The 6,888-nt window shown below is 42.4% G+C and overlaps 1 long non-coding RNA gene across 1 annotated transcript; it reads left to right on the top strand.

The window, feature by feature from the left end:
* Positions 1 to 2,243: 2,243 nt before the first annotated feature.
* LOC102547022 (uncharacterized) lies at positions 2,244 to 5,721 on the top strand. The gene is made up of 3 exons (XR_005492509.2): positions 2,244 to 2,443; positions 3,728 to 3,899; positions 5,474 to 5,721. It is a non-coding gene; the product is annotated as an uncharacterized LOC102547022 (long non-coding RNA).
* The last annotated feature ends 1,167 nt before the right edge of the window (positions 5,722 to 6,888 follow it).

The raw sequence follows: 6,888 nt of genomic DNA, 5'->3' as shown, positions 1-6,888 counted from the left end.
CTTGGTTTAACAAATGCTTATCTAAATCTTTAAGATAAAAACAGCCAAGCAGTCACAGGTTAACTAAAGTAGTAGCAGCAGTACAGTTTTTACACATTAATTAATTAATTAATTAATTAATTTGTGTGTGTGTGTGTGTTTGCGTACATGTGCATGTGCAAGGTGTGTCCTTCTGAGAGGCAAAGGTTTAAAGATAATGATATAGGACTATGGAAGTGTCTTTTTAAGTGACACACATATGTATATATGTATGTGTATATGCCTATAGATATTCCAGGTAATGAGGAACCAGTAGGGGGATGAGTTGCTCAATGCACTTGGCCCAACCAGGTGTTTAGATGCCTACTCTCACTTTTAGTCTTGTAGGCACATATGGAATATAGGCAGAGGGACTCATTTAAGACAGTGGAGAAACAGGAAGCAAAACTGTCTTCTAGTATCTTGGCTTCAAGTAAGGACAGTTTTGAGACTGTTCCTCTGAGGTCTTTTCTTTGCCTAGACTAGTTTCTACCTCCTGTTCTAATTAATAGAAAAGATTTGGTGTATACAGTTAAGGAGCATAAAGGCTTGCCAGACTATGGGCCATTGTGAATGGGAGAAAACTGTCTGAGAACTGTAACAAGATAAGATTGAAGTGCAGAGATCCATGGTTAGGATCCTGGGTTTATTCTGCAGAAATGGAACAATAGCAGAGGGGTTCAAGCAAGGGGTAATACAATCTGAGTTACATTTAAGTGCATCTGGTTCTTTAAAAACTCTTAAAGAAAGTAAGATTTGCTTATGTGTGCATGTATGTGCACATATGCCCATACTATGGTATATGTGTGGTGGTCAGAGGATAATTTATAGAAGTTTGTGCTCTCCTTTGATCACATAGGGCTTGGGGATGTGACTCTGGTCATCAGGTTTGGTGACAAATGCCTTTGCTTGGTGAGTCATCTCACTGCCCCTCATCTGGCTGTTTTTTGTAGCATAAGTAATTGGTATTGTAAGGGTGATATTAAACAGCTAGCCAAACCAATGACTTTGGATGTAGTACTGGTGGGGGCATTGGTACCCTGGGAACTGGCAGTGATACAGCAGGGGATTGACTTGAGTTGTATTTTGGAGCTAGAACCAACAGGACTGGCTGATGGATGAGAAAGTATGGGGAAAGGAAAGATTATTGATTTTAAATTGAATGATTCAGTAGTTGGTTGTTCTGTTTCCTGACTTGGAAATTACCTGGAGGAATGGCTAAATTTTTGTCTTATAAGATGCCCATTACAAACTCAAGGTGCATTTAAAAGTAGAAAGTGGAAGGGGCTGGGCTTGTATCAAGGTATAAATGTGAAACATATTCACAGTTGACTTTTAAAAGTGAAAAAGTACACGTGAAGATTCAAAGATGCCATGAAGACTTGCGATAAAGCAGGAACGTGAGCATATAGTTTACAACCAAAGGTTATTGGTGATCTTAATAGATTTGAGTGCTTGTCAGGTAAAAGAAACTAGAGCTAGCCGATATAGACAAGGTATTTTGTTAAGGAAACAAGAAAAAGAAAATTCTTGTTAGCTTTGGTGTGATATGAACTGAAGAGAGTGTTTTTGTTTGTTTGTTTGTTTGTTTGTTAGGTTTGTTGTTTTGTTTGTTTGTAAGGTCTGTTCACTCAAGTAAATGTGAAACTTAAAATATTTGAAGCCCTGTGGAAATGACCTAGCAGAGACAAACAGTGGATGGCAACGCAGGAGGAGATTACTGAAGCTGAAAATCCTTGAGAAAGTGAGAGACCTGCAGCAAAAACTTGTGCATGGAGACAATTTTTGGTAATGGGTGTGAAGACATGAGAAGACTGCAAACATTTGTGGAGTTGGTGGTAAAGCTATGAGGAGATTCTAATCTAGCCAATTTGTTTTTCCCCAATGACTTTGAAGCAAGATCCACCTCTGGAAGCAAAGGGAGGTTTGAGGAGAAAAGAAGGCTGCCTTCAAAGTGAGGATATCAAGTTGCTTGGTACGAGGTTAGTACTGCTGGAAACTGGTGAGCAATTGTTTTAATTTGCCTGGATGAAATTAAGGATTGCTCAATTAGCTAAAGTATGGTAGTTGTAGTAATATCTAGCTTTCGAGTGACAGGCAGACAAGAGAAAGACACACACACACATACACAAAGGTAGGCAGAGAGAGGGGAGGGAAGGAGGGAAGGAGGGAGAGACGGAGAAAAAAGAAAGGGAGGAAGGGGGAGACAGAGAGCAGGGAGACAATTTTTGGTAATGGGTGTGAAGACATGAGAAGACTGCAAACATTTGTGGAGTTGGTGGTAAAGCTATGAGGAGATTCTAATCTAGCCAATTTGTTTTTCCCCAATGACTTTGAAGCAAGATCCACCTCTGGAAGCAAAGGGAGGTTTGAGGAGAAAAGAAGGCTGCCTTCAAAGTGAGGATATCAAGTTGCTTGGTACGAGGTTAGTACTGCTGGAAACTGGTGAGCAATTGTTTTAATTTGCCTGGATGAAATTAAGGATTGCTCAATTAGCTAAAGTATGGTAGTTGTAGTAATATCTAGCTTTCGAGTGACAGGCAGACAAGAGAAAGACACACACACACATACACAAAGGTAGGCAGAGAGAGGGGAGGGAAGGAGGGAAGGAGGGAGAGACGGAGAAAAAAGAAAGGGAGGAAGGGGGAGACAGAGAGCAGGGAGGGAAAGGGCGAAGGAGAGAGGGGGAGGGAGGGAGAGAGGGAGGAAGGGGAGAAGGGGTGGAGGGAAAGGGAGAGGGGGGTAGGGAGGGAGAGAAGGAGGAAGGGGAGAAGGGGTGGAGGGAAAGGGAGAGGGGGTAGGGAGGGAGGGAGGGAGAGAGAGAGAGAGAGAGAGAGAGAGAGAGAGAGAGAGAGAGAGAGAGAAAGAGAGGAGAGATCTACATGTTAAGGTTAAGTATGGTCAAGTAAGAAAGAGTAAGGAGGTTTAAAGACTGCAGGTACTAGATTATATCCCCACACTGCAGGATATCAATGACCTTGAGAAGAAAGACAGACAGAGCTGTGAAGATGTAGTGATGCCATAGAATTAGATGAGTGAGGAACAAAAGAGGAAATGAACACAGTTTTCAACCTGTGGGTTATGATACCTGGTGGGTGGGGTGGGGTGGGGTCTAATGACCTTATTTCAGGGATTGTCTAAGACCATCAGATAACACAGATATTTACATTATGATTCATAATGGTAGAAAAATTACAGTTATGAAGTAGCAGTGAAACTAACAATAGTTGGGGGGTTACCACAACATGAACGACTGTATGTATTAAAGGGTCACAGCATTAGTAAGGCTGAGAACCACTGCTCTAGCAGGTTCTTAAGAAGGGAATGGTCATGCTCCAAATGAAGACTTTGGGGTGATATACACTCTGGATATCCTAACTAAAACTAATTACAAATTAAGCTCCATCCTAAAATATTAAGAGGTAGGATCCTTAAAGGTGGCTATGAGGTCATCAGGGATATCTTCAAGGGTGGATTAATGGATTCATGGGTTAATGAATTATCACTGGAAGATTCATAACTAGAGGGACTTTGTCATAAAAACCAATTTTGTCTCTGTGTCTGCCTTGCATGCCTCTCAACAGGAGGTGTCCTGACCTCCTTACAACCCGACAGAGTCCTTATGAAAGTGAAAGCTTTCTCTATATGTGGCCCCTCCATGTTGGCTCTCCTAAGCCTGACTAAATCTCATTCTTTACAAATTATACAGTCAGTAGTATTGTGCTGTGCAACCAACAAGAGACTAAAGAAGTGTCTTCTGTGAAGATAATAAGGTCTTGCAGCTAAGAACAGAAATGGTGACTAAGGTTACCGGAAGCGTAGTCAAACAAGCGGTAAAACAAGCTTAGGAGGACGCATCCAGAGGCTGCTGAAGTACTCAGGTGAGAAAGGGTGTGAAAAATGTAGGGGTCACAACTGGGATGATTTTAGCCAAAATGCGTGCAGGGAAGGGGACATAGAACCTCATCTCAAAGTTTTTAAACCAGAAACATTCCTGTCCAAAGGATAAAGACAGGGACACAAAATGGAGCAGAGACTGAAGGAAAGGCTATCGGGGGACCTCCCCTCCTGGGGATCCATCCAGTCTGCAGACACCAAACCCTGACACTTACTTTTACCAAGAGGCACTTGCTGATAGGGACCTGGTGTGGCTGTTTCCTGGGAGATTCTGCCAGTACCACCTGACCAATACAGATGTGGATGCTTGGAGCCAACCATCAGATTGAGCTCAGGGACTCCGCTCAGGGAGCTGGCAGAGGACTTGAGGACCAGAGGGGTATTGCAACCCCATAGGAAGAACAATGTCAGCTGGCTGGACCACCCAGTGCTCCCAGGGACTAAACTACCAACCAAGGAGTGTACACGGAGGGATCCATGGCTCCAGATACATATGTAGCAGATGGCCTTATCTAACATCAATGTGAGGAGAGGCCCTTGGTCCTGTGGAGGTTGATGCCCCAGTGTAGGGGGATGCTGATATGGCAGGGCAGGAGTGGTTAGGTGGGTAGGGAAGCACCCTCACTGAAGCAAGGGGAGGAGGGGCTGGATGGAATGGGGGGTATTGTGGATGGGTAACCGGGAAGGAGGATGCCATTTGAGATGTAAATGAATTGAATGATTAATAAAAAAATAATAAAATGATAAGTGTAGGGGTCAGAAGATGTCTTCTGGTAGTGGGAGGTCCCATGCAAAGTTAGTCAAGAGGAGAGGTGGGCTGCATAGTAAGTTCGCATAGTTTCCCGAAGCTGTGAACATCAAAGCCTTTAGAGAAATGAAGGGTTTAGAAGTAGCACTGTAGATCAGAGAACAGTTTCTATCTTGAAGACAGCTGCAAGAGAGCAATTTTATATAATTTTAGCACAAGCAGAGGGAAATTCAAGGCAGAGGTGCTGGCAGGAGTGGGTTTCTGGGTCACAGCTCTGAAGCTGCCTAAGGCACAGTGAGTGGGAAAGTGGGGAGAAGGGAGAGTCGGGAAGTGGAGGAAAATGTCCACACTGCCTGTACCGAATGTCCCGAATAACTTGCACTTTCAGGAATGATGGTTCTGTTCAGAGAGCAGATGTTTTAGTGAACACAGATGTGGTGGTCCAGTTTGGGATGATGAGAAGAAGCCTTGAGGGGAAAAAAAAACCCAAAACAAAACAACTGTGTTATGGTGGAGTATTTACACAAGTTTGAAATGTGGTCTGCATCATAGAATTCTCCCGTTGAGCGAATTTGTTACATTGCGGAAGTTGGTTAAGTCTCAAGACTGATGCTTCTGCCGTGGGGTGGGAGGTGGGGGAGGGGCAGGGAGGCTTGGGGATGGATGATCAGTTTTTAGGTTAGGCTATGTGTGAAATTTTTCTGTCCTTACCAGCAAGAATTGAATACAACCCACTAGAATAAAAATTTCATGCTAGAATGAAAAATACATTCTAGAACTTGTCACAGACTCTCTTTTTTGTTCTTTTAGAATATAAAACAGAAAGAGCAAAGGGTCTCTTTATTAGGCATGGAAAGAAGATACTATTGTGGATATGAATTCTGACTGACTGTCAACTCATGTCGTTCATGTCCTTATAGACAAACCACGGTCGACATAGAGCCTGTGTTCATGTTGTTATACCCAAACCACCATAACAGCATGCCAGCACTGAAAATGAAAGCATGGGCCAGGGAAAATAGACTGTAATAAAAAGAAGGAAAAAATGTTGAGAAGCTAGAGCTTTGTTAATTCTTACTGAAGGGATTCTGTGTCAGGATGTTCAGCTTTTGTGTGTGTGTGTGTGTGTGTGTGTGTGTGTGTGTGTGTGTGTGTGTGATCATTTAATCTTATGTCAATCGATACTCTTTTTTTTTTCTTCCGGAGCTGAGGACCGAACCCAGGGCCTTGCGCTTGCTAGGCAAGCGCTCTACCACTGAGCTAAATCCCCAACCCCCAATCACTACTCTTAACCATTACATTTTCCCCTAAAGTCCCTACAGAAAGAATGCATTCTGGGGCTATAAAGATGGCTCCTAGACCCACATCGTGGCTCATAACCACATGAATCCAGCTCCAGTGAATTCTTCTGAACCCTTTTGAACACCTGCACAGGCATGCGTCCCCAACACATACACATAAGTAAGAATAAAGTAAATCTTTAAAGATGAGTATTTTCTGATGCTGTTAAATATGGACATCTTTACCAAATTTAACTTGGATGACAATTTCAGTCAAGATTCTGGAACTCAGAATGGGCAAACCAGATAAGCTCAGCCATTTTTAGAATGCTGTTTTAATAAGGTTTATTCCTGTCTGGGTCAACTACGTTTTACATACTCAGTCACCAGCCTGGGAGGATTATTGTCATGACAACCTGGACTGACTGACTCGCCTTTCAGAGACACTGAAGAGTAATCCTGTTCATACATACCTGTACATCTTGATGACTTCCTAGGAGGTTGTAGCGTTTTGGCAAATGTTCTAAGTGGTGTGGAAAGATGATGAGGAAAAGTGTGAGCTAAGTTTTAGCCACGTCTTTCCCTGAGCCAAAAGCATATTCTTAAGCAGGTCTTGACCTACTGGAGTCCTGTCTCCATCCCTTCAATAGGACGCTATTGCTTGTTTATATCGTCTTTGCCAAGTTAGTTTTTAATTGTGATTTTTCCGAGTCTGTACAGTCTACATATTTGTGTTAATAATGGTAGTTTGTGTACTTGATGCACATTCCTGTCATTTCATATTTGCTAAATTTCCTTTTTATTTTCTCTTTAGAACTCATTCAAATCACAAAAAAGCATTTTCTGAATTTTATACATTTTGCTCTAGTTTATTTTCCATTAAAAAAAAACCCAAAGAACTTAAAATCCCATCGGGTTAAAAGTTATCATAATCCCTTGCACTGG

The sequence above is a fragment of the Rattus norvegicus genome, chromosome 13 (genome assembly GCF_036323735.1).
Source record: "Rattus norvegicus strain BN/NHsdMcwi chromosome 13, GRCr8, whole genome shotgun sequence".
Lineage (NCBI taxonomy): Eukaryota > Metazoa > Chordata > Mammalia > Rodentia > Muridae > Rattus > Rattus norvegicus.
The sequence above is the reverse complement of the archived record's forward strand: the minus strand, read 5'-3'. Positions and strand labels throughout refer to the sequence as shown.